The sequence below is a fragment of the Chaetodon auriga genome, chromosome 22, assembly GCF_051107435.1.
Source record: "Chaetodon auriga isolate fChaAug3 chromosome 22, fChaAug3.hap1, whole genome shotgun sequence".
In the NCBI taxonomy this organism is placed as follows: Eukaryota; Metazoa; Chordata; class Actinopteri; order Chaetodontiformes; family Chaetodontidae; genus Chaetodon; species Chaetodon auriga.
Genome location: NC_135095.1, coordinates 8,701,103 through 8,728,128, shown reverse-complemented (window position 1 = coordinate 8,728,128; position 27,026 = coordinate 8,701,103). Strand labels below are relative to the sequence as shown.

The following is a 27,026-nucleotide window of genomic DNA, read 5'->3' as shown; positions in this document are numbered from 1 at the left end:
GACATTAAGGCGGACGGCCTCTTTACTCAGCTGCCTCGTGCTGGTCTTTGGTGCAGCAGACACCGTAGCTGAGACACTATTATGTTTCCTAAGCTTCAATTACAGCATGAAATCTTATCTTGTACAAGTTAATGTTCTCCTTCAAAACATCTGAAGGCCAATCGGACACACAAGCACAGGAAAGACGGAGAGGAAATCAAAGAACTAGGAAAATCAAAGGATCTTTTTTAAAACTTCTTCACCTTCAATTTTTTTTTTTTTTTTTTTTGTATCATACACGTGATTTCATCCAAGGACCCTATTAACCCGCAGGATGAACTTTCATCCCCCCTCTCAGGTACCCTCATCTCAGCGTGTGATGAGGGAGACGGGGTCAGCTGTTTTTATCCCAAGCTGAGACCATGAGGACCTTGTCGATCTGGTCCCTGGAGAGGTGGCTGTAATAGCATTTTCTGTAGAAATCATAGGACAAGATACAGCCAGGGCCGGGGTCAGCGTGTGGGAGAGGACACCAGTATGGCCATGGGACTCTAACACAATTACATCCTGACAGTCAGTGCTGCCTCAGCCAATGGCTCCTTCCATCAATGTAATGTATGATAAATCAGAGCTGCTTGTAACAAGATATGGCTCCAACATGGAATAATATTGGCTGTGAGCATGTGTAAAGATCAATGTTATGTTACACTACTGAGAAAAAGATCATTGCATGGCATAGTAACATTACGTTAACATACCTGACTGTTAATCTTACATCATAATATACAATAACGCTAATATGGAGCCTATTAGAGCCTTTGTGTTCACACAATTTTTACCATTAATCAAGATGCAAATATCTTACAACACTCAATGTAATTACACATAATTAAATCTCATGATCTTCTAATAACTGCCATATGGTATGATGTGCCACAGCTGTGAATGTAGGCCAGGCAATTGCTTATCACACTGTGATGGTTCCCTCCATCAGGAAATCTGAACAAGGGCAGCCGGTCTGAGGGGTGATTGTCTGGCTGCCACACTGCTGTGCATCTCAATCAGTCATCTCCTTAATAATGTCCCTGCTATTGATCGCAGTGGGGAAATGATCCGCTTGCTCCCGACGTGTATGTTTGTTGTCCTCCGCCTTGACACGGGGCATGTAAGAACAATTATTGGTGTTGATTTGTTATTTTTGCTCCTGGTGATGCTTCTTTTGTCAGCCGGGTTGTCCAGGCTATTTAATCCCAAAGCACCTTGAATTAAGAGAGTTGTTTTGAATGATTTTGTGTGTCTATCTGTGGTTTTGTCTTCATTTTTTAATTGGTATTCTTTCAGCCCATTGCTAATAATATCCTGAAGTTATTTTTCAGTTTTGAAAAATGTGATGAAACTTTATCCATCCTCCAGAGGAAGCAGCGCAAGTAAGTTCAACAAGACATCAAGCAAAATGGGTTGTGTTCACACAAATGAACAAGGCTAAGAGCCTTGTGAGGCTAAGGCACAGTGGTACTTTGAGCTAAATGCTAATGGCAGCATGCTAACATGCTCACAATGCTAAAATGTTCATTTTTAGCAGGTTTGTTCACCATCTTTGTTGTGAACACTTTCTAATTAGCACTTTACACAAGATACAGATAAGGATGGGAAGGTCACTTGTTTTAGAGGTATTATAACCACAGGACTGGGCCGATTTAAGTTTAGCTTTGAAAATTTTAGTTATTACCAAAGTTCTTAGAATTCATTCTTAGGGAAACATGAATGTCTGAACCAAATTTCATGGCAATCCATCTAAAAGTTGTTGAGGTATTTCAGTTTGGACCAAAGTAGTGGAAAGATGGAGGTTGCCATCCCTTGAGCCATGCTGCTAACATTGTCACAACTGTGTATGCAGGGGCACAGAGCAATAAAGGGTTGGACCCAAATGAAGACGCCAAGCAAGCAGGTCGAAGAGACAAAAGTTTCATGTAATAAAGCTGTTTCCAGTCCACAAATTAGCCAGGCTACAAAAACTGAGGAAGCAGGCAGAGGCAAATCCAAGAGCAAAAGCTGGATGAGACGAGGAACACAAGCAACCAAACGTGGACGACCTGAAAAACACAAGATCTAGACACACATGAGGCTAATTAACTACTGAAGCATAGGTGACACAGACAACAGACAGGAAGTAAAACAAGACATAAAACAGGAAATAAGGGAACTAAAACCCAAAAACATAACGAAAGTAGCTAAAACAGTTGTGTAACATAGAAGTAATTTAAGCTTACAGTTACTGAAAGCTAACTCTGTTATTCCTGAGTTAAATGTCCTTGTTCCTGTCACTTATCCACCACCCAAAAGCTTGATAGTGACAATGACGCACACAACCGTAAGTAGTTTTTTTTCCCCCACCAAACCTAAGCAAAATAACCATACTGGAACCAAGAACGGCTGTGCTTGCAGGTTTTTTTTTTTTTTTTTCAATGCCATTATCTCGAGCAAACAAGCCATGTTATCTCAAGATAACGTGAGGCTGATTCCTTTTATTACTTGTAATGTTCATCAGAGACCAGAAGTGCTGTGCCAGCATGCATAGACGGCATCTTGACAACTATAACAACTGATTTAAGCTGAAAATGTCAGATCAAGGAGTACCTATTATTGATCAGTGCATTAGACTGCACTTCAATCAAGGTCTAACGCAGGCAGAAATTGCCCATGTAGGACAGATCAAACAAACAGATGCGCATATAATCACCACAGCTCTCCCGAGACACTAACCCAACATGGCGTACACATCAGACAGCCTGTCTACGGTTTTGCATCTCCCCATGCTTGCATGTTTCCATTCAGCTTCATGATACTGACACATGAAAGTGCCGTCTGGGTCGTGGTTCCTGAGGATAATTCATACGATACGATATGGCATTTTCTCTTGATAAAGTAGAGTATCTCGTCTTCTCAAGAAATGTGCCTTTTGCTTCCTCAAGATAACGAGAAAACAAGCTGTATTTGTTTTTAGGGGATTTCATTTTGAATCTTTTAAAATAGGTTGAGCATGAAAGTGTCATTCTTGACCTTGAAATTAGCACTTTTTACAAAATAATATCACCTCAGTATTCACTTACTGGCTTTTTCCAGTGCTGGTTTACAGATCTGGAAGAAGCCAGCAAGTGGAACTTGAGTTAAAATGTGTTATTAGACCTGTTTGGTAGCTTTACTGAACAAAGGGCAAAGCACGTACATAAACAGTCTCACGCTCCACTTTTAATATTTGTGTCAAAGCAGTATTAAATTGCTAATAAATAGGGTCTGAGATTCTGTTGAATTGCTCTATGAAACAGAAGTAATGACGGCCCGAGAAGTGAAGTGATGACAGTTGCCAACACAACCACTCATAACACCAATTAAGCTGTGTTTTGTTTCCACTTGACCCTTCTGAACCATCTGTCTGATGTACCGGAGCGTTCCCAGTTTAAAGAGCTGATGAGAAAAGTCAGTAACGAGGAAAGTGTGTGAAGCCCCTTTGTGTGTGTAGATGTGTATTAATCGCGTTGTGGGGACATAAATCTGTTTACACAGTCACATTGTGGGGACTCGCCTGCCTTGTGGGGACAAAATGCAAGTCCTCATAAGGTAGATCATCCAGTTTTGATGTGAAAACATGGGTTAAGGTTTGTGTGCATTATGTAGACTCACAGGCATTTAGACTGGATTCTCATGGCAGTCCCTCGCGTGTCATTGTTGGTCTGTAATGGTTTCTGTATTGTTCTCTGTAGAATCATGGATTTGTTTTTGGGATATGTCATCACTGTCACTCACCTGTCAAATATTATTTCACACTACCAACTGCCACTGACACACTGGATGTATTGTGTGACTCCGTTCTCATTTTGATCAGAACGGTGTAGAACAGGCTCATATTTGGATGAATTCTGTCATAATATCAAACAGACACTTTGGCCCAACAGTTCCCACGTGTTTCTCAGATAAACAGCATCTCTCCTGTATATTTGTCTTTCAACAATCCACTTTAAAAGACATCCTGGCACCTGTCTAGTTGACGACTGAGTGAAATTTTAAAGGTGTTGCTTTTACATGCCATTTGATGATGAATCAGTCCTTTTCTTTCATTTCATTTCCATTTCTCCCCATTTTCCTTCAGCACTCAGTAGTGGTTTAAAGAAGCCCGAGTCTGTTCTCTTCACAGGAGCCCTGTAAGGATTTGCACTGAAAGATTGACACAGTGGATGATGAGCGCTACGATATTGAGGTGAAGGTGGCCAAGAATGAGAAAGAGGTACTTGTCTTTGTAATGGAAATGAACACAAGTTTAACTCTGTGTCAGAATTTTTATGGAAGCTAACCGCACTTGTATTTTACCTGAGATAACCTCCAGCCCTTTGAAGATCAAATGCTACACTCTCATCTTAATCCTCCTTCCAAGATTATATCTATTTACGTCTCTAACCACACCAAAGTGAAATTATGATCTTGTATGCACTGCCTGAACTCACAGGGAATTGCAGAGATTGGTATGAAAAGCCATGCGTCATGTCAGATTGTATTCTGCAGACTTTGTGATCTGCTCTAATCCACAAAGGATACAGAATGAAAGACATTCTGTATTCATGATGTATTTGCCTGCAACATATCCACACCAGTCTTGAAGACTGCAGAGAGAAATAGCAGGAATAGAAAAATAAACCTCACTTATTTTCTGTTGCTGACCGTCAGATCCAGTTCGTGACTTTGGAAGGTGTTCGAACAGAGATTTCATAAGAGGCCAAACCTGAAGCAAGTGAAGCAGTCTGGAGACCAAATCGAAACTCCATGAAGATGAAGGAAGTGAGGCCAGAGGCAGTGGCTAACCGTGTGCTTTTTTTCCTCGTAGAAGCATATTTTATTTATGTAGGAGGGGAAGGGTCATTGCTTGGCATTTTACAGATGCAGTTAAGTGCATTATCTCAAAGTGCTTCTCTCTAGAACAAAAAAAAAAAAAAGTCAATAGCTTTTCTATCTTGTCTCACATTCTGTAACGTGTTCCATTTTCATCCCAGGTCACCTTCACAATTTGAAAGGTGTCATGATGTGCAGAAGAGATGTCCTTGTGAACTCCTACCTCCTCGCTCGCTGTTACAAGAACATCACCTAAAATGTGAAATCAAAATGTTTCACATCTCATCCAGGTATTTCAAGCCTGTACCACGAATGTCCATGAATGCAGTACAATATGTTCTTAAATGCACATTGTCGTCTTACACAAGAAACATGTTCGCAGGAACTCACTGTAAGACATATTTTGCACGGAAACAAGTATCATGTCATTATAAGCAGCATCTTATGAAAATGGTTAACCTAAGTTGCTGGAAGAGGTCACTTGTGGTTAAAAAAAATGAACAATTTTGTGGTTAAATATACAGTAAATAGTCCATGTAACTAAAAACAGAGCTTTTAAAAACACCCAGCAAATCAGTCTTTGCTGTTTAGTTTAATGATCCTTGACCTTGGAAATTGCTTTTAAAAATATGTGCATTAGAGGAACCTTGATGAGATTCCAGGACCGTCTCAACGCAATTGAATAATAATGTGAAATACAGTACTGCAATAAATTAGTTATATTGTATGTGGGTCAAGGTTGGTGCGAGTTTATACAACCAGTTCTTCTCCCTCTCTCCTCAATAAGATATAAAATAGCGACCTTATAATACACCTATCTGCCTATCTATCTATATCATCAAATGCATGGTTTTGTTGAAATATGTGCTTATTCTGAATTTGATGCAGCAACAACTTGGGACAGGAGCAACAAAAAACTGGGAACTGCTCCAAAAACACCTCTTTTGAACATTCCACAGGTAAACAGGTTCATCAGTAACAGGTGATAGTATCATGATTGGGTATCAAACTCTTTTGGAATCAGCATCGTATATATGCATCTGTATGTATATTTTTTATGTCTTTTTTTTCACAGACAGTGACAGCCACAGTGTGCTGCAAAGAGGCTGCATGCGACAGGCTCTTACACACCTCCAACGCATCAACAAGGTAAATAGCGTTACCTTGCTGTGCAGTGCAGTGGAAAAACACTCACACCGCTCCAATGCAGCTCCACTCCTCACAGGCGTTTGGGGCATTTGCATACCTACATACCCTAACCTAGATATAGCATGTACAGTAGCTTCAGTCAAGGTCCTTGAGACCTGGTAGCAGTTCTCAGGACATGTGTACTGCAGTGTAACTACAGTCAGTATGAAACATGTGTCTCTCTCCCTGCTGTTATAGCATTTTCCCTCCCATATTGTTTGCATGTTTTTGTTATTATACCTGTCATCTTCTTCAAAATTATCAAATGCGGTGTGACACTCATGAATCTGCAGATCATTATTACACATAGGGTTTTATCTACTGTACATTCTGAACTGTTGGTGGCAGTGTAGGTCAGCATGCCGGCACCATAACAAATTAGGGATCTGACTCATACTTACCAGCGTTCACTTTATCATAATCTCCACCAGGGGCTGTCCAAGCATCACCCTCCATTCATCCGTTCACTCTTTACTGATGCATGAAAAAGGGTTGCAGGAATGACAGTACATTGGCAGGAAGCTCACACTTGAGCCTGCTGGGTAATTAAAGTGAACTAGCCCAAAGACACCATGCAGCATATGTGTGTATTAATCAAGCCAACTTTGGGGGGGATCAGTAACCAGTTTGTGCATCACATTCTTATTCAGGGTTGCTCTCGATGAGAGGGAGCATTCGGAGTGTCAGTGGAGAGTTGAAAAGTACATGTTGTGATTGCAGGTGGCAGATCTACATGTCCACATGTACAGTATACATAAAATACACCTCTGAAAAAAAATACAGTTTCCTGATCTCCCATACTCTTCCTCGTGTCATTTTGCTTTTTTTTATGCTGAACAGATGGCCTTGTTGTGATTGGACACAGATGGAGTTTCCGTGGTAATATCAAACATCCCACACAATGTTATATTTGCCCCGGCGTTGACTCCAAAGCAGAAATGATTTCAAAGCTTTATTGTCGGCTGCTGTCTCTTGTGTGTGTCAGTGCAGCTTAGACTGAAACAAGCAAGAAAAAAGCCATAAGAACCCACATATTGCCATAACCTGCTAATATTACTGTGCAGTCAAACAGCTCAACATGAAATGTCTTTGATAGGCTTTGAATTACCTCTCATGTGTCAACCAAAGTCTTGCTGGTGAGATCCATCCAGACACAGATATTTATCTTTTGATGTTTGTTGATGTGGCGGCGCTGGGATTCAGAGGAGCCTCGCGGAGGTGTCATGGGAGCGATTCAGTTAAACATCTGTGATGGGAGGTGCCCACTTAACAACCTCAGCGACATCCTCTCTTACTCACCCCTCTTTCCTAACAGCGTATCACAGCCAGGTTTCTACAGATGCACTTTAGCTTCTTCCCATGGGATACACCTTGTGTTTTAATTAATAAGAAAACTATTTTCCAGCAGAATGCCAGTTTGCATCCCCGTTCCTCTACAAAGTAAATACGTTCAGACGTGAATATTCGTCATATGATGATAAACAAGCACTGGGGTGATGACTTAAAATGACATGATTGGGAAATAGCCTCTGACAATGTGCCAAACATCCATTTATGGACATTAGGTGGATGCCAGTGGTGGATTTTTGGTCATGAGAGCACTTGGCAACAGTTGCTGCCTGGTGAGAATTACCAGATGGATTCAAAGAGACAACAGGTGCTTCCTTTGTACACTTGGTGTGTTTGTAAAGCTCTCACACCTGACACTGGGCTCAGGTTATGGATGTTTGAAAAAGCAGAGAGCCAGAAGCTAGAAATCTCTTTTCCATTGAGGTATCTTTAAAAAAAAAAAAAAAAAAAAAGAGGTCAATCGTGCTTTGAGTAATGAGTGAGGAATGTTAAAACATTTCTCATCATGACGTTTAATGTGTGCAGCTTTATGCTTTTACGCAGCCTCATGGGAATTCAGTTCAGAGCTGCTTTGATGTGACGTTTTTACCTTTGAACCACATCTTTTACATAAATATATCAAGCCAATTTTTCTGGCAAATGCTCACATTTTCCTGACCACATTCAACATTTCATAAAAGTCAACAAACAAGGGATTCTGTGTTTGCTTTGGTTAGACTTATAGCTGGGGTGACGGAGTCCCCCAGGGACCCGTCCCGGGGCCCCTGAACACGTGAAAGGGTTAGAACTTGAGCCAGGTGGGTCACAGCAAGGCTTTTAATCCCTGCCTGAGCCTCCTGCACGCTCTGTGTAACTGATCATTATAAATCATTTTATATGATGGAAATTAGCCGGGGAAAGGGGTCAGAGGGCTGAGTGCAGGGGAAGGATTCGAAACCGTGTTCATCATGCACATTAACAGCAGAGGCTTGAATTTCATATGGAACAGTTACTCCTGCAGCGATCCACGTATGCAACCCAGCTTGATCTAATGTTGGCATATTTTAAAATGATGTACATGACACAATTCTTGAAGTTTTTTTTGGTTTTTCTATTATCAGATGGGTTGTAATGGTGCATAGAGGATGAATCCTAATGACTTTGATCCAAAGTCATTTAATAGTTTCGGTTATGTTAACAATGTCATTGTGAGCGTGAGCATTCTGACATTAGCATTTACCTCAAAGCATCACTGTGTCCCAGTACAGCCTCAAAGCATAGCTGAAGACTCTCAGTTTTGCTGATTTGTCTACATGTGCTTTATTTGACTGAAGTTTGCTCAAGTCCCGTCACTCTCGTTGCATCATCAGGTCAAAATTTTAATGTGCTGTAATTTAACTGTAATTTATGACCAAAGACCTGCAAAACAAAAATATTCCCATCAGCCTCAGGTATAATGGTCAGCATTCTTCCAGCTAATCATTGGCAGATTAGCATGTTAGCATGCTCACATTAGCACTTAGCTCAAAGCTCAAAGCCGTGCATAACTGCAGCTTGACTCTTACATCTATCTGTGCTTTGTTTTGAAATGCACATACTTATCAGTAACGTTATGAACACATTGTATCGTCACTATCGCCGGTGTAACTGTGTTTCATATCTTATTCATGCCAGGATCTCTGGTTGAAAGGTGGTGCCACAGATGGACACATCAATCTGATATTCTCATGATACTCTTATTATTTGTCGATGGAATGTGGCAGACCAGTCAGTATCCAGTCAAACATGAACCATGCACCAGGGAAATAATCCAGATGTTTGCCACTGCAGGTGTCGATCCTTTGTTAGCATTTTTGTCTTTGAACGCGCACAGTAGAGAGACACAGGAAGGAACAGGAGACAGATCAGAAAGATAAAAGCCTTGGACTTATCCCAGGTAGCTGCAGGTATTTGGTATGCACATCCACCAGCTGAGATACTAAGAGATAGATAACATCATGCACACAGAGTGAGAGAAATGTGTTCATCCATTTTAAGTTGATGCCATTACTTTATCCTTAAACAGAGAGATCTGGGTTATATTTACAGCTGCAGCTTCCCTAAATGCCCTGGTTTATCCAGAGTTGTTAAAGTAACTTTTGTTTTATTATGCTATGCTAATGCTGTTGCAGAATAACATGTGAGACTTTCATCATTAACTTTAACACTTTTCTACAACTGAATACAACTTTGAAGGCAAAGCCCATCCTCACCTCTAACGTCAGTTTCACGCAGGATGGCAACATAGTCTTTCATCTGATTTAAAGCAATATGATGAAATGGGAAAATGTCAAAGGTTTGTTAAAAGCAATGTGGTGTTAAAACCTTTATAATTGGTTCTGAGGGGTTTCATCTGATGCAACATTTTGAAGGTATATGTCAGGTAGATTTGACAGTACGGATCTCTCTGGCCTGGGGCTCCAAAGACATGTGCATCCTTGACGGCTCACACAGAGCAAAACAGCCAAGAGTGTGATCTTCTTGGTTTGTGGTCGGTTAAACGTGGACAGTTATCCTCGCTCTGCTGGCATTAATATGGCGAAGACTAATAAGGTAATGAGTCCAATTCCGTTGCAGTTGTTCTGTAAAACAATCACGCAAGACCACAGCTCCGAGGAGGGTAAACACCTGAGCTCAGGATGTAAATATAGCATGTGAGCATCAACCACTGAATATAAGGCCATTGTACTAAGTATAAACATGCCCCAGCCAGAGCATCATTTTTGGCAATCGAATGATGCCATGAAGTGGTTTTGCAACAGAGTAAAGCAGGTTTTCGGGCCAAGATGTGTGTAAATCTGAAAGAAACCTGCAAGACCGAAGATGACAGGTTTATCTTAAAATACATCATTTTTCAAAGGAATGAAGATAAAGGCATTTTCACATTTGTTGAGAGGGACGGGCCCTCTGACGCCCCCTCCACTCCGTCTTTGTCTCGCACTCTGTCACACACACACACACACACACACACAGTGGGCACATGCACACAATCAACAGACTGCTTTTATTTGGCTTTATCTTAAAAAAACACACGCAAAAGAGCAGCGGTGCATATGGTGCTCATTTCTGCACCAGTGGCCTAATGCTCTTAAGTTCACTCTTTGTTCTGAGCGTCATTGTTTTAAAGGGGAAGACAAAGCGGGGCAGTGTCCACATGCTGCTGTTTCGTGGTCAATGGCAGAACACTGCAGCTATTGTGTTTGTCACCTCCTAACTTCCTGCATCCTCACTGACATTGCTGACAGGCAGAAGGTCACAAACAGCTGGGTAGCATTTGGTGGAGAGAGCCAAACGTGACACCGCAGTTATATCAATATCCTCATGTGACAGAACTGATGTTAAACATGATGGCTGCAGCTACTATTGAGGAAACTAAGGTCACGTTCTGAGTCATTTTTTCTGTGTATTTGAGGGTTTTAGCAACCAATGTTACAATTCATTTTGAAGGCTGATTACAGTATGTTTAAATTGATTCACAACAAATTTTAACATTAGTACTACCATTACCTTCGTGTTCATGTCACAGAGCTAGCATCCAATTTTCCAAAATATCACCAAGTGATCTTTCAAAGCCCCAGCATTAACAGCTGTTCTGAATGTATTTCCAGAATTAAAGGTCCGGTGTGTCGGATTTAAGGGGATTTACTGGCATAAATGGAATATAATATTCATAATTAAGTTTTCATTGCTGTGTAATCTCCTGAAATTAAGAATCATTATGTTTTCGTTACTGTAGAATGAGGTACATACTGCATATCTACAAATGGAGCAGGTCCTCTTCCATTGAGTCTGCCATGTTGGACTGCCACGTTTCTAAAGTAGCCCCGAACAGACAAATCAAACACTGGCTCTAGAGGGCACCTCTTGTGATTTTAGTGGCTACCATAGGAGAAGGTGAGGCGAGGGGTGTTCAGTTGGTTACAATATGCAACCTCACTGCTAGATGCCACTAAATCCTACCCATGCAGCTTTATGTTCTATCCACATAGCTAGAAGTTCCATATTTCTTTCTTCTTTTTCGCCATGTTAACAGTCACAACAACGATGTGATAATTTGCCATATCCTGTCATTCTGTCCTATTCATGAATTGTGACACCTTTCACTTTTGATCCACTTTCTTCTCATCTAGTGTCACCATGAGGTCAAAGTTTTGTTCTATACTTTGTTTTATGACCTCATTCCTGCAAAACTAATGCCATCCCATCAGCCTCAGCTCTGCTTTGTGTTTTGAAGATGGTGAACATCAGTACAGTCGCACTGTCATTGTGGGATGAACTTTTGCCTCTCAAATACACCTTGGCCTCTCTCCTCCCGGGCTGTTCAAAGGATCAGCTCACCCAAACTACAACTAAACTTTCTATTTTCCCAATAACCTGTGGTGCTATCCTTCCATTCAGATGGCTTTTTTTGCCCAGGTTTTGTGGGTGACTGGAATTTCACTGGTGGTGCTCAGAGCATTTTAAAAAGCTATTAAAATTCTGCTGAATTAGGACCCAATACAATAGAGCTGAATAGATAATCCACAGAAGGAAGTGCTGCAGGAACCAGAAATCATCCGCGGTGAAGGCTGATTACATTTGCATCATGTATTGGGAGGAATCTGTGGCAATGTGTAGACTGTCACTTACAGTTATTGATGTTTATTTTCCTTATTCCTTCCTCTTTTATTAAGTTACATAAACATGGGAGCTTGTTGGCCTGGCTGAGGGCAAACAGCCCTCCTCTCAGTGCAAGATTAAACCCTCATCTGATCGCTGCAGACAGATGATTTTCTCTCAGAGACCCCCCCCCCGAAGGACAGCTAGAAAGGGGCACAGTTTTGCACAAGTTGTTCGCAGAGTTGCCATGTTTCATTTGGACTTGAGCAGGCTTTCTACATGCTTTGTGGGCGCAGTCTGAGCGGCGGTTCAGTGTTTTCAGAGCAGTGTGGAGCTGAACTCAGACTGGATGTGTGATTATGTCTTAAAGGGAGGGGCTTGAGTGGGTATTCAGTTTGCTTTTTATCGCAGAGTGCAGTGGAGGACTGACTGCAGACTGGCTCCCTCTCCTCTCCTCAGACTCGACTCGACAGCTCTACTTTGTCCCGTTAAGCTCCACAGGTAAGCGCAAAAACTTTGAGCCTCCCGCACACTCAGCTCTTACAGCCTCACTGACGTCCTTAGGAAGAAAGTCCATGACGCACCGACGCTGAAGCGAATGAAAAACGCAATGCATGACTTGACGATGGAAGATGATCACATCATGGGTCTACGCTGTGCGCATGGGCTGCTGCGGATCCTTTTCTGGATATCTTGGCTGTGCGCCGCTCCTTCTTTGTGCGCTTTCCACGCCGGCAGCCCACCAAAGGCAAAGTCATCTACTGGCTCTGAGCTGTAATGAACTTTTCTGTGGGTCGCTGTCATGTAAATGTTTTGTTAACCGCGGGACAACACAAAGAAAAGCGTTTGTCCACTCCTGTAATGCGCGCTCAGGCCTCCAGGGCGGCGGGGGGGTCTCCAAACCCCGGGCCAGCCAAGTTTCTCATGGCTGTAACTCCAACTTTTCAAGGTTTGGAAAACTGCAGATGTTTTTAACGTTGACATCCAATATTTTTTGGCTGTTAATAAAATTCATAGCATCCTCAAAACCCCGAAGGAAAGCTGTGTTCTTGCCCCATAACTGCACAATGTGGGTAAACGTGTTGAAATCTTGACATGTGGTGGGTGTACAGATGTGGCCAAGAATGGGTCCCATAAGGCTACCAGCACACCACATGCCCCTCAAAGATCAGATCTGGCCATAAGATCATGCAGATGTACAGAAGGCAGTTGTCTTTTGGTGTATGAAAATGACCCAGCATCTCCTGCAGACAAAGCCATAGGGCAGCCTCGCAATAAGGCAGCCCGCTCTCTTGCAGATGAATCTGCTTCTCAGCGAATCAAGGTGTCACATTCTTTGCAATCCCACCACCCCTGAGGCAAAAGGCTCTCTTCAGCTCTCATTGAACTTGAGTTGTGCCAGCAAGTCTTTTGATCTCAGCTTTATTACATAGTAGTATCTGTGAAATGGAAGCATGGAAAATGGGAGAGGGTGGAGGGAGGGAGCCGCAGAGGGTAGATCTGTAGGTTCTCTCCTTCTGTGAACGCTTGCAGGCAGAGACAGCACAGTAATTGACCATGAAGCTGTATCTGATAAGTTGTGCAGTGTTTGGAAAACACGTGGAGAATGGCCGCCATTCCTTAAAAGGAGCAGTCCCAACCTGGTGACAGGTGATTGGAGTAGTCTCTGGAATGCGGTGCATAACAGTCTTCTTCTGCAGTGGTCTTAAGCAGTTTTTGTCTGATGTACCCCCACCGCCCTGTCAGATGAGCTGAAGTACTGCTTCACCACATAGTGCTGTTCAGAATGTGTCCATTTGGACTGATTTTCAAACTGGATGTTATTCGGCACTGTTTAACATATGAAGGTGGATACTGGTACAGTTTAGATGTAAAAGTTTGGGTGGTTTGGTCAGTTTGCATTTGTACTACACCCATCTGGAGTGTCTGAAGCTGGATATTTCAGCTATTTATCCATTACTTTTGGCTAGCCGAACTATTTTAACTGGTTATCCGCTACCTTTAGCTAAGTATTTAAACTTCATCTATTACTTTTCACTAACTGTTTAAACTGTCTATCTATTGCCTTTATCTGTTTCAACCATTTCCCTCTACTTTCAGCTTCATCACCATTTTTAGCGAACCATTTCAACTAGTGGTCGATATAGGATATGGGCTATGATGCCGATATAGTTATTATTAATTATTATTGTTTATTATAGTTATTATTATTATTATTATTATTTTAATCTGTTGAAATTCAGCAATTTAACGATATGACACACAAGTGCATACAGTTGAATACAAAATACATAAACAAAGTTCGTGCACACAGTATCACCCAGCAGCATCTCTTTGTTTTTGGTCCCAATGAACATTTATGTACAGTAATACTAATAAATCATTCACTTTGACACAGAAAAATCTTTGAAAATAAGAATGTGAATTGTCTCTGATGTGTCTGCACACATTTTTATGTTTTATCGGCCTCGTGAGCGCAAGCAACTGATGTCGATTATCTCAAAATGCCAGATGTCAGCCCGATTAATTAGCCCATCTGTTGATTGCTATACTACTACTTTTAACCATTTAGTCATTACTTTTAGTTAGGGCCACGGGGCAAGCCACGAGCACTACTGCCTACAGCAAAGCTGTAGACAGTAGTGCTCGGGGCGAAGCCCCGAGCACTATTGTTATCCTGCGTGTTTTTTCTTATTAGGGCCACGGGGCAAGCCACGAGCACTACTGCCTACAGCAAAGCTGTAGACAGTAGTGCTCGGGGCGAAGCCCCGAGCACTATTGTTATCCTGCGTGTTTTTTCTTATTATTCTTCCTCTTCCGTGTCAAATTTCGATTCGCTACTCCTCCTACAGTTTTGGGAGCACCCACGCAAATGTTATATCAAAACGTGCGTCTCGATCGGGATCGGCGTGCTATTACTTTTGGGAAATTTATCGCAGTTTTTCGCGACGTAAGTCGCGAAAAACTGCGATAAATTTCCCATAAGAAATGAATGGGAGGCGGTAAAAATTGTCGCACTTTTTCTACTGGCTACTGCTCCGGCATACTTTCACCTAGAGACTCCATTTAAACTTTAAATTGTAGACACAAGTCTTGTCTATTGGTGTATTAAGCCACGTTTTGATAACTCGTGTAGTTTTTGAGTAATCCCTCATCAATGACCATGAGCGTTTTTGGAGAAATTCTCAGATTTCAATGGGTGTGTATTGCGTGGACAGTTAGAGGCTAGAGTGGGTGACATCATCGCTAGAGTGGGAGAGAGCCGAAAAAAACGCCTAGATTTTTGCTCTTTCCACGCTCCTCCTGGCCACAGTTTACGCTCTACAGGCGTGATTTTTTCCACAGTTGTAGACAAACTTGTCCTCTCTCTCACAATGTGCTCAAAAAATCTGTGAGACTTACAGAATTTGAGTTAGCAGCCTCTAAGCGCGGCCATGTCTGTCTCTGCTCCCCATGCACTCCAATACAAAGATTTTCGGAGAGAAGCAGAAAGGAGCCCTGTTTTCAACTCGCGACTGTGTCCACAAAATATTCTGTAGAAACACAAAATTACACCAAATCGTTCAGGAAGTCCTCAAGGCGCTCACGGTGTCTTTGTTTTTCTGATAGGAGCTACCGTTCTCTCAGGAGAAGCCCAAATGTGAGAGGAGTGCAGAGGCAGAAAATGGCTCGTTTTCTCCGCTTTTCTGTCGCCCCTGTCTGTCTGCCCTTATCGTCATGGGCAACCAGCTCAAGTTGCCGTGACAACCTCTGAGCCTAAGTAGTCAGAGTGGCAGAGAGCCTTTTTTTAACTCCAGATTTTCTGTCTTTCCACGCTCCTCCCGGCCACAGTTTACACACTACAGGCATGATTTTTTCCACAGGTGCAGACAAACTTGTCCTCTCTCTCACAATGTGCTGGAAAAATGTGTGAGACTTACAGAATTTGAATTAGAGGCCTCTAAGCCCGGCCATGTCTGTCTTTGTCTCTTTTTCTCTCTCTGAGTGCATGTGTGCCTGAGTGCTTAGAGGGGGCGTGTGTGTGCGTGCGCAGCTGGGTCTCATAGAGCATGATTGGGAGGGGCTCTGAAGTTGCTGTGGCAACCTCTGAGGCTCAGTACCTCTGTGAGCACTTCTCTCTCATGCTCCCTCACACACAGAGAGACATAATGGGCATATAATGTAATGTATATGTACGCGGTCGGGCAGTAGACCCCGTGGCCATTTCAAAATTTCCCGCAGGGAAATTGTCTAGTTATTCTTCCTCTTCCGTGTCAAATTTCGATTCGCTACTCCTCCTACAGTTTTGGGAGCAGCCACGCAAATGATATATCAAAACGTGCGTCTCGATCGGGATCGGCGTGCTATTATTTTTCTCGCCCCGAGCACTATTGTTATCCTGCGTGTTTTTTCTTATTATTCTTCCTCTTCCGTGTCAAATTTCGATTCGCTACTCCTCCTACAGTTTTGGGAGCACCCACGCAAATGTTATATCAAAACGTGCGTCTCGATCGGGATCGGCGTGCTATTACTTTTGGGAAATTTATCGCAGTTTTTCGCGACGTAAGTCGCGAAAAACTGCGATAAATTTCCCATAAGAAATGAATGGGAGGCGGTAAAAATTGTCGCACTTTTTCTACTGGCTACTGCTCCGGCATACTTTCACCTAGAGACTCCATTTAAACTTTAAATTGTAGACACAAGTCTTGTCTATTGGTGTATTAAGCCACGTTTTGATAACTCGTGTAGTTTTTGAGTAATCCCTCATCAATGACCATGAGCGTTTTTGGAGAAATTCTCAGATTTCAATGGGTGTGTATTGCGTGGACAGTTAGAGGCTAGAGTGGGTGACATCATCGCTAGAGTGGGAGAGAGCCGAAAAAAACGCCTAGATTTTTGCTCTTTCCACGCTCCTCCTGGCCACAGTTTACGCTCTACAGGCGTGATTTTTTCCACAGTTGTAGACAAACTTGTCCTCTCTCTCACAATGTGCTCAAAAAATCTGTGAGACTTACAGAATTTGAGTTAGCAGCCTCTAAGCGCGGCCATGTCTGTCTCTGCTCCCCATGCACTCCAATACAAAGATTTTCGGAGAGAAGCAGAAAGGAGCCCTGTTTTCAACTCGCGACTGTGTCCACAAAATATTCTGTAGAAACACAAAATTACACCAAATCGTTCAGGAAGTCCTCAAGGCGCTCACGGTGTCTTTGTTTTTCTGATAGGAGCTACCGTTCTCTCAGGAGAAGCCCAAATGTGAGAGGAGTGCAGAGGCAGAAAATGGCTCGTTTTCTCCGCTTTTCTGTCGCCCCTGTCTGTCTGCCCTTATCGTCATGGGCAACCAGCTCAAGTTGCCGTGACAACCTCTGAGCCTAAGTAGTCAGAGTGGCAGAGAGCCTTTTTTTAACTCCAGATTTTCTGTCTTTCCACGCTCCTCCCGGCCACAGTTTACACACTACAGGCATGATTTTTTCCACAGGTGCAGACAAACTTGTCCTCTCTCTCACAATGTGCTGGAAAAATGTGTGAGACTTACAGAATTTGAATTAGAGGCCTCTAAGCCCGGCCATGTCTGTCTTTGTCTCTTTTTCTCTCTCTGAGTGCATGTGTGCCTGAGTGCTTAGAGGGGGCGTGTGTGTGCGTGCGCAGCTGGGTCTCATAGAGCATGATTGGGAGGGGCTCTGAAGTTGCTGTGGCAACCTCTGAGGCTCAGTACCTCTGTGAGCACTTCTCTCTCATGCTCCCTCACACACAGAGAGACATAATGGGCATATAATGTAATGTATATGTACGCGGTCGGGCAGTAGACCCCGTGGCCATTTCAAAATTTCCCGCAGGGAAATTGTCTAGTTATTCTTCCTCTTCCGTGTCAAATTTCGATTCGCTACTCCTCCTACAGTTTTGGGAGCAGCCACGCAAATGATATATCAAAACGTGCGTCTCGATCGGGATCGGCGTGCTATTATTTTTCTCGCCCCGAGCACTATTGTTATCCTGCGTGTTTTTTCTTATTATTCTTCCTCTTCCGTGTCAAATTTCGATTCGCTACTCCTCCTACAGTTTTGGGAGCACCCACGCAAATGTTATATCAAAACGTGCGTCTCGATCGGGATCGGCGTGCTATTACTTTTGGGAAATTTATCGCAGTTTTTCGCGACGTAAGTCGCGAAAAACTGCGATAAATTTCCCATAAGAAATGAATGGGAGGCGGTAAAAATTGTCGCACTTTTTCTACTGGCTACTGCTCCGGCATACTTTCACCTAGAGACTCCATTTAAACTTTAAATTGTAGACACAAGTCTTGTCTATTGGTGTATTAAGCCACGTTTTGATAACTCGTGTAGTTTTTGAGTAATCCCTCATCAATGACCATGAGCGTTTTTGGAGAAATTCTCAGATTTCAATGGGTGTGTATTGCGTGGACAGTTAGAGGCTAGAGTGGGTGACATCATCGCTAGAGTGGGAGAGAGCCGAAAAAAACGCCTAGATTTTTGCTCTTTCCACGCTCCTCCTGGCCACAGTTTACGCTCTACAGGCGTGATTTTTTCCACAGTTGTAGACAAACTTGTCCTCTCTCTCACAATGTGCTCAAAAAATCTGTGAGACTTACAGAATTTGAGTTAGCAGCCTCTAAGCGCGGCCATGTCTGTCTCTGCTCCCCATGCACTCCAATACAAAGATTTTCGGAGAGAAGCAGAAAGGAGCCCTGTTTTCAACTCGCGACTGTGTCCACAAAATATTCTGTAGAAACACAAAATTACACCAAATCGTTCAGGAAGTCCTCAAGGCGCTCACGGTGTCTTTGTTTTTCTGATAGGAGCTACCGTTCTCTCAGGAGAAGCCCAAATGTGAGAGGAGTGCAGAGGCAGAAAATGGCTCGTTTTCTCCGCTTTTCTGTCGCCCCTGTCTGTCTGCCCTTATCGTCATGGGCAACCAGCTCAAGTTGCCGTGACAACCTCTGAGCCTAAGTAGTCAGAGTGGCAGAGAGCCTTTTTTTAACTCCAGATTTTCTGTCTTTCCACGCTCCTCCCGGCCACAGTTTACACACTACAGGCATGATTTTTTCCACAGGTGCAGACAAACTTGTCCTCTCTCTCACAATGTGCTGGAAAAATGTGTGAGACTTACAGAATTTGAATTAGAGGCCTCTAAGCCCGGCCATGTCTGTCTTTGTCTCTTTTTCTCTCTCTGAGTGCATGTGTGCCTGAGTGCTTAGAGGGGGCGTGTGTGTGCGTGCGCAGCTGGGTCTCATAGAGCATGATTGGGAGGGGCTCTGAAGTTGCTGTGGCAACCTCTGAGGCTCAGTACCTCTGTGAGCACTTCTCTCTCATGCTCCCTCACACACAGAGAGACATAATGGGCATATAATGTAATGTATATGTACGCGGTCGGGCAGTAGACCCCGTGGCCATTTCAAAATTTCCCGCAGGGAAATTGTCTAGTTAGGGCCACGGGGCAAGCCACGAGCACTACTGCCTACAGCAAAGCTGTAGACAGTAGTGCTCGGGGCGAAGCCCCGAGCACTATTGTTATCCTGCGGGTTTTTTCTTATTATTATTATTATTATTATTATTATTATTATTATTATTATTCTTCCTCTTCCGGACTTTTTTCGATTCGCTACTCCTCCTACAGTTTTGGGAGCACCCACGCAAAAGTTATATCAAAACGTGCGTCTCGATCGGGATCGGCGTGCTATTATTTTTCTCTACAGAATACGCGTTTTTCGCGACGTAAGTCGCGAAAAACGCGTATTCGTTTCCCATAAGAAATGAATGGGAGGCGGTAAAAATTGTCGCACTTTTTCTAATGGCTACTGCTCCGGTATACTTTCACCTAGAGACTCCATTTAAACTTTAAATTGTAGACACAAGTCTTGTCTATTGCTGTATTAAGCCACGTTTTGATAACTCATGTAGTTTTTGAATAATCCCTCATCAATGACCATGAGCGTTTTTGGAGAAATTCTCAGATTTCAATGGGTGTGTATTGCGCGGACAGTTAGAGGCTAGAGTGGGTGACATCATCGCTAGAGTGGGAGAGAGCCGAAAAAAACGCCTAGATTTTAGCTCTTTCCACACTCCTCCTGGCCACAGTTTACGCTCTACAGGCGTGATTTTTTCCACAGTTGTAGACAAACTTGTCCTCTCTCTCACAATGTGCTCAAAAAATCTGTGAGACTTACAGAATTTGAGTTAGCAGCCTCTAAGCGCGGCCACGTCTGTCTCTGCTCCCTATTCACTCCAATACAAAGATTTTCGGAGAGAAGCAGAAAGGAGCCCCGTTTTCAACTCGCGACTGTGTCCACAATATTTGCTGTAGAAACACAAAATTACACCAAATCGTTCAGGAAGTCCTCAAGGCGCTGACGGTGTCTTTGTTTTTCTGATAGGAGCTACCGTTTTCTCAGGAGAAGCCCAAACGTGAGAGGAGTGCAGAGGCAGAAAATGGCTCGTTTTCTCCGCGTTTCTGTCTGCCCCTGTCTGTCTGCCCCTGTCGTCAACGGCAACCGGCTTAAGTTGCCTTGACAACCTCTGAGCCTAAGTACTCAGAGTGGCAGAGAGCCTTTTTTTATCTCCAGATTTTCTGTCTTTCCAGGCTCCTCCCGGCCACAGTTTACACATTACAGGCATGATTTTTTCCACAGTTGCAGACAAACTTGTCCTCTCTCTCACAATGTGCTGGAAAAATGTGTGAGACTTACAGAATTTGAATTAGCGGCCTCTAAGCCCGGCCACTTCTGTCTCTGTCTCTTTTTCTCTCTCTGAGTGCATGTGTGCCTGAGTGCTGAGAGGGGGCGTGTGTGTGCGTGCGCAGCTGTGTCTCATAGAGCATGATTGGGAGGGGCTCTGAAGTTGCTGTGGCAACCTCTGAGGCTCAGTACCTCTGTGAGCACTTCTCTCTCATGCTCCCACATGGAAATAAACAGACATATGGGCATATAATGTAATGTATATGTACGCGGTCGGGCAGTAGATCCCGTGGCCCTTTCAAAATTTCCCGCAGGGAAATTGTCTAGTTATTCTTCCTCTTCCGTGTCAAATTTCGATTCGCTACTCCTCCTACAGTTTTGGGAGCAGCCACGCAAATGATATATCAAAACGTGCGTCTCGATCGGGATCGGCGTGCTATTATTTTTCTCTGTAGAATACGCGTTTTTCGCGACGTAAGTCGCGAAAAACGCGTATTCGTTTCCCATAAGAAATGAATGGGAGGCGGTAAAAATTGTCGCACTTTTTCTACTGGCTACTGCTCCGGCATACTTTCACCTAGAGACTCCATTTAAACTTTAAATTGTAGACACAAGTCTTGTCTATTGCTGTATTAAGCCACGTTTTCATAACTCATGTAGTTTTTGAATAATCCCTCATCAATGACCATGAGCGTTTTTGGAGAAATTCTCTGATTTCAATGGGTGTGTATTGCGTGGACAGTTAGAGGCTAGAGTGGGTGACATCATCGCTAGAGTGGGAGAGAGCCGAAAAAAACGCCTAGATTTTTGCTCTTTCCACGCTCCTCCTGGCCACAGTTTACGCTCTACAGGCGTGATTTTTTCCACAGTTGTAGACAAACTTGTCCTCTCTCTCACAATGTGCTCAAAAAATCTGTGAGACTTACAGAATTTGAGTTAGCAGCCTCTAAGCGCGGCCACGTCTGTCTCTGCTCTCCATGCACTCCAATACAAAGATTTTCGGAGAGAGCATAAAGGAGCCCTGTTTTCAACTCGCGACTGTGTCCACAAAATATTCTGTAGAAACACAAAATTACACCAAATCGTTCAGGAAGTCCTCAAGGCGCTCACGGTGTCTTTGTTTTTCTGATAGGAGCTACCGTTCTCTCAGGAGAAGCCCAAACGTGAGAGGAGTGCAGAGGCAGAAAATGGCTCGTTTTCTCCGCTTTTCTGTCGCCCCTGTCTGTCTGCCCTTATCGTCATGGGCAACCAGCTCAAGTTGCCGTGACAACCACTGAGCCTCAGTGCTCAGAGTGGCAGAGAGCCGTTTTTTAACTCCAGATTTGTTGTCTTTCCACACTCCTCCCAGCCACAATTTAAGCTCTAGACGCATGAATTTTTCCACAGTTGTAGAGAAACTTGTCCTCTCTCACACAATGTGCTGTAAAAATGTGTGAGACTTACAGAATTTGAATTAGCGGCCTCTAAGCCCGGCCACGTCTGTCTCTGTCTCTTTTTCTCTCTCTGAGTGCATGTGTGCCTGAGTGCTGAGAGGGGGCGTGTGTGTGCGTGCGCAGCTGTGTCTCATAGAGCATGATTGGGAGGGGCTCTGAAGTTGCTGTGGCAACCTCTGAGGCTCAGTACCTCTGTGAGCACTTCTCTCTCATGCTCCCTCACACACAATGAGCCATAATGGGCATATAATGTAATGTATATGTACGCGGTCGGGCAGTAGACCCCGTGGCCCTTTCAAAATTTCCCGCAGGGAAATTGTCTAGTTAACAGTTTATACTGCTCACTTGCTAACTGCTTTTCACATGTTCTTGACTGCATGTAATGTTCATGTGTCACAGCTGACTCCATATGTGTATATATGTTTTCATCAAATCCTATTTTCTGTTTAGCTGAATTAGTTGAGCCACTCTACCTTTCAAAGTATCCCATAGCAAGTGTTTTTTTTTTTGTTTGTTTTTTACTGACTGCATGCATGTCCACACACACATACACATACACTCTCACAGCTATTTTGGGGCTGAAACACAGAAAAGTGCAGGCTTTACACCAAAAAGCATGTAGTGCTTTGTAGTGTGCTTAGGAGGGGATTTCATAATTGGCACGATATAATATGGGTGCAGAAGAATCTGGAGGTAATTGCACAGAGTGATAACAGGGGTTTGGCAGTGTGGGGCGAGAGCCAGGGTTAGGGCGGGGCGGCAGGATGTAGGGAACACTGCCATGCATTTCCGGAGTCTGGCTCTGGACTGCACAGTGCGGTGAAGGCTTCTAGTTACTGTATGCTGGCTCCCTCTGCTTCGCCCTCCCTTCTCTCGTACACTTGATCAAAGTTAAACCAGGTAATTATTGTCCTCCATTCTCATCACAATCAACATGTGCATTCACCTCTCTGTCTGTGTACACTTATGAGTTAACATGCATGCAGTATATTTGGGTGCTTTGTTACAGTTTGATCCTAGATGCTCATAATCCACCACAGTATCGAGTTCCAAAGCAAGAATCCAGAGTTTCCTTGCAAGGCAATAGTTTCTTACCACCACTGAGCTGAAGCAGCCAACCAAGTGGCAAGCTGAATTTGAATAGAATGGAAAACTGGCAGAGACAATTTTCTAACACAAATGATCAGACTGTTCTGTTCTTTTTTAACAGATGTTTACCTATACTGTGTTTGGTGTTAAGGTTTTCCAAATGTGGTTGAGTTTCCAGCGATGGCACGCTGACACGTCCGCCCAAACATACATTGTTTCTGCTCAGCAGGTGCCAGAGCTATTTTCTGGTTTCTTCTCATAACGGACCAGTGAAACTATGTCAACCATGTTTCCTGTGCTCTAGTCTCTTCGCCTCATGGCTTAATTTTATGCAGATTTGTTTATTCTAAGGATCTGCTTTGAGATAGAGACGCCGCCCCACCGACCACAAGCTAAACGAGTGCTTTCTGTTTCATCAATGGCGTCCTTGTCATTAGCGCCCATCAGTTGCCTTGAATAAAGTTAGCTTAGGTTTTCATTATGTGTCTACAGGACAACAGCAGGAGTAGGACAGGGTTCAGCTCATTTGAAGTGATTGTAATTGACGTGCAGCCAGTGCTCATGGGACCTAGGCCCTGGACTGGAGCCCCACAGCGTACTCGCTCTGCTCCCCCTCGCCTTTGAATTCGATAGCATGTAATTTGAATGTGCTGCGTCCAGAACCGCACACTAAAGTTGTATAATATGGTGAGCTTGGATGGACGGGCTGATCTGGAGTTGGAAAAGAATTCTTAACTCTTTCACTGAGCAACGACGGTCGACAAGTGGTAGCCAAAAACTGGTGGCGCTGCTTAATTGCTTGTGAAGTCACACGAGGGCATGAAACCTTAGATGATGTTTGTTTAGGTTCCGGAAAAATATGCAGTAAGATATTTGTGTTATAATCCGAACTCCTGTGTTATTTGCCATTTTAAGAAAGAAGAACCCAGTTGTTGTTCCTCATTATGCAGCCAAGCTGACGGAAAAGTTCTGGAGGGGAATATCCACGGTGCTCTCGGATGTTCTGGCATTTGTTCACTGCACAATTACACTCCGGTTGTCTCTTGGGTGATGGAGAATGCTTACTCTCATTTTTTCCCCCTCTTCTAGTCGACCCATACCCCGGCCTGTAATAGATTCACCACCAAATTAAGTCTTTATAATCAAACCACATTTACATAGCTATTTTCAAGCCACAGATCCAATCCACTATACATGCATGAAAAATGACACAGTGATCTGTCCTCCCAGGATCTGACTCTTCACTTCCTTTCTTTCCAAACTATTTCCCAAACTTTGATTCTCCTGACTGAAGCAGTCATGTGGGCATGAAAGACCTGTGTTTGAATTCCTCTAGGCTTTAGTCACACTCTGATGAGGAGGGTTTGTTAGATCAGCCCCTCTCTCGTGTCGTTTTCTGACTTTAAAGTGCTGTCACTCAAGGCCAGATTGCCTATTGGGCAGCGTGGCATGTCGGTGTTGGTAATTGCCATATTGGCCCACCATCTGCTGGTTGCCAGATGCAAAGCTCCCCCAGAGTTTTCATAGCTATGAAGAAAACTATTATATTCTCTTTCCTCTGACTATATCTTTCTTCAGTAGGTGATGATTTAATTCATGAGGCAGCCTTGCTTTATATCTTTAAAGGTAAAACCTCCTCTCTTGCTCACGTGATCTACATTTCATGGGGTTTTTGTGGATGATTGATTGTGCGAGAGTGAGGTCAGTGCTCCTAAGCAGCGCCTCTGATGTCATCCTACAAAGATGCATGTTCTCCCCTTCGTTCCCCAAAGCGGGTTATTCGGAGAAGTGTACAACGTTGTTAAGAGGGACTTTTAGCCTTTAGGCTTCTTCTCATCTGATAAAACAAGCACAGGAAATGTCTCTGTTAGCTGATTGGCCTTGTGTTTTCCTTTGGCGTTCTCCCGCTGGGACCTCAGACATGCACAGTGTGTCCCTGTGGCAGAGAAACCACCGTACTTGTCTCTCTCCTAACAGCTACATTAACTTTTTCTTCGCTTCTGTCCTTTCCTTTAACACCAATCTATTCTGCCTCAGCCCTTTTCTCCCAAAAAGAAATGATTACTATAACGTTCATTCTCACTTCACCCTGCTTCTGCTCATCGCCAGATTTCCATTCTTTCCCCGCTGTCCTCTCTTCACCTGCCCCTCCTCCTCCCTTCTCCTCTCAGCCTCTCTTCTTCCTCCCACAGCGATCCAAAGCTAAACAAATATGGCTAATCAAGAGCCTGTCAAATCGCCTTTTAAAAGTCCCATATTTTTGGGTAATGGGGAATTAAGGGAACGTGGAGGTAATAAGGTGATGTAAATCCCAGTGGCGTGTGTGAAAAATACCATTGAGTGTAAACACATGACCAGTGAGGTCATGTGTTTACACAGTTAGCGAGGTTAACCGCTCTATGAATTGCACAGGGGAAAACAGACAGGGCAGTGTGTAGGTCAGTTATAGGCCTGCTGGATTTATGCTTGTGGCTATAGAGGTGCTGGGTGTGCTGAAGTGCATATGGCGACTGTGAAGGGCAGCTTGGAGAGTCCGCATTGGACGCCTGCCATCCTGGGAGTGAGAACTGGCGAGAGAAAGATCGGGCTTGTATATGCGGTAATGATGGAAGTGAGGACTTACCTCATGCACATAAAACAATCACTGTGTCCTTACATGGTTATTCACACGAGTCAGACTTCTACTGTAATTCTGCTTTGTTCTCTGGGAGAGCTTCAAAGTTGAGCGCATTTTTTTATTCGAACCAAGTGTTGTTATATTCTGTTGTATATTATTTGAATAATTATTTCAGACTTGTGTGAGGAAACAGTGTTGTCAGATGGTCTCACACATGATGAATGTATTAAGGGCTGCGGGTAATGCCGTCCATTCTGCCAATTAATTTCTTGATTAATCACCTGTTTGTTAAATTTGTGTTAAAGTCCCAAGAGCCAACGGTGGTGTGTTCTAATTGGTTGTTTTGTCCAACAAGCAGTCCAAACCCAAAGAAATGCATCTTACAATTGTTAAAACAGCTTTGTTAGTGACTTAAAGTTGCATTCGATCTTTTGTTTGTTTTTTTTCTTTTGACCACCTGGGGTCAGTGGAAACAAGCTGCAACATAACACTGACAGATTACCACCATTTCAGCTTATATGGAATGTTTTCAGAAAAAGTTGCCTATTTGCACATCCAGCAGTTACAGAGACACATTAGCAGATGGGTTTCTGGTCACCTGATGATCGTAAATCCAATATTAGCTCTGTTTTGGTCTCCATCAACTCACTGAGGAAAATATCAGGCTCTTTGGCAGCTAAACACTCTACTATGTTCAGTAGCTAGTTACTAACTTTGTCTGTCTACTCTTTGGTGCTGGGCAAGTTGTGCGTGTTTATCAGAGCTTATTTAATTGGTAAAACCAAAAGAATGAGCTGAAAGCTGCTAAAATGCTCTAAAGCACTGCAGAGTTGGGTTACAATAATCTGAGGGTTTGTCACCTTTTACAAAATGCATTGTTGATATAAAACTATTGATTATAGCGGCTTGAAACCATTCAGGATGATCAAAAATGGGGGTTACTAATGTACTTTTGTCACAGCTAATCATTTAATAGACTTGCTTCATCACTAAATAAAATTTAATTCATTCATCATGTTTCTCGAACCTTTTCTCGGTCTGGTATCTGAAGTCAGACTCTGCACATGTGTCTCATAGCGAGGCACATTGTTTGAAATGGTCCGCATCCATCTTTCCCACCCGGGTAAGCCAGTCAGGCAGCCGCACAGTCTGAGGTCTGTGTCGGGGCTGCAGTCGGGAGCAACGGTAATTGTTTAAGAGTGCA

General features: G+C 43.3%; 1 protein-coding gene across 11 annotated transcripts in view; it reads left to right on the top strand.

Annotated features, from left to right (window-relative positions):
• The first annotated feature begins 12,359 nt into the window (after nucleotides 1–12,359).
• The window catches only part of cald1a (caldesmon 1a), a 63,619-nt gene continuing 48,952 nt past the window's right edge, over nucleotides 12,360–27,026 (top strand). For all 11 annotated transcript variants that reach the window (XR_013075850.1, XR_013075849.1, XR_013075848.1 and 8 more), the window contains exon 1: nucleotides 12,360–12,516. The gene's annotated coding sequence lies outside the window, so the exon portion shown is untranslated. The remainder of the gene's footprint in view (nucleotides 12,517–27,026) is intronic.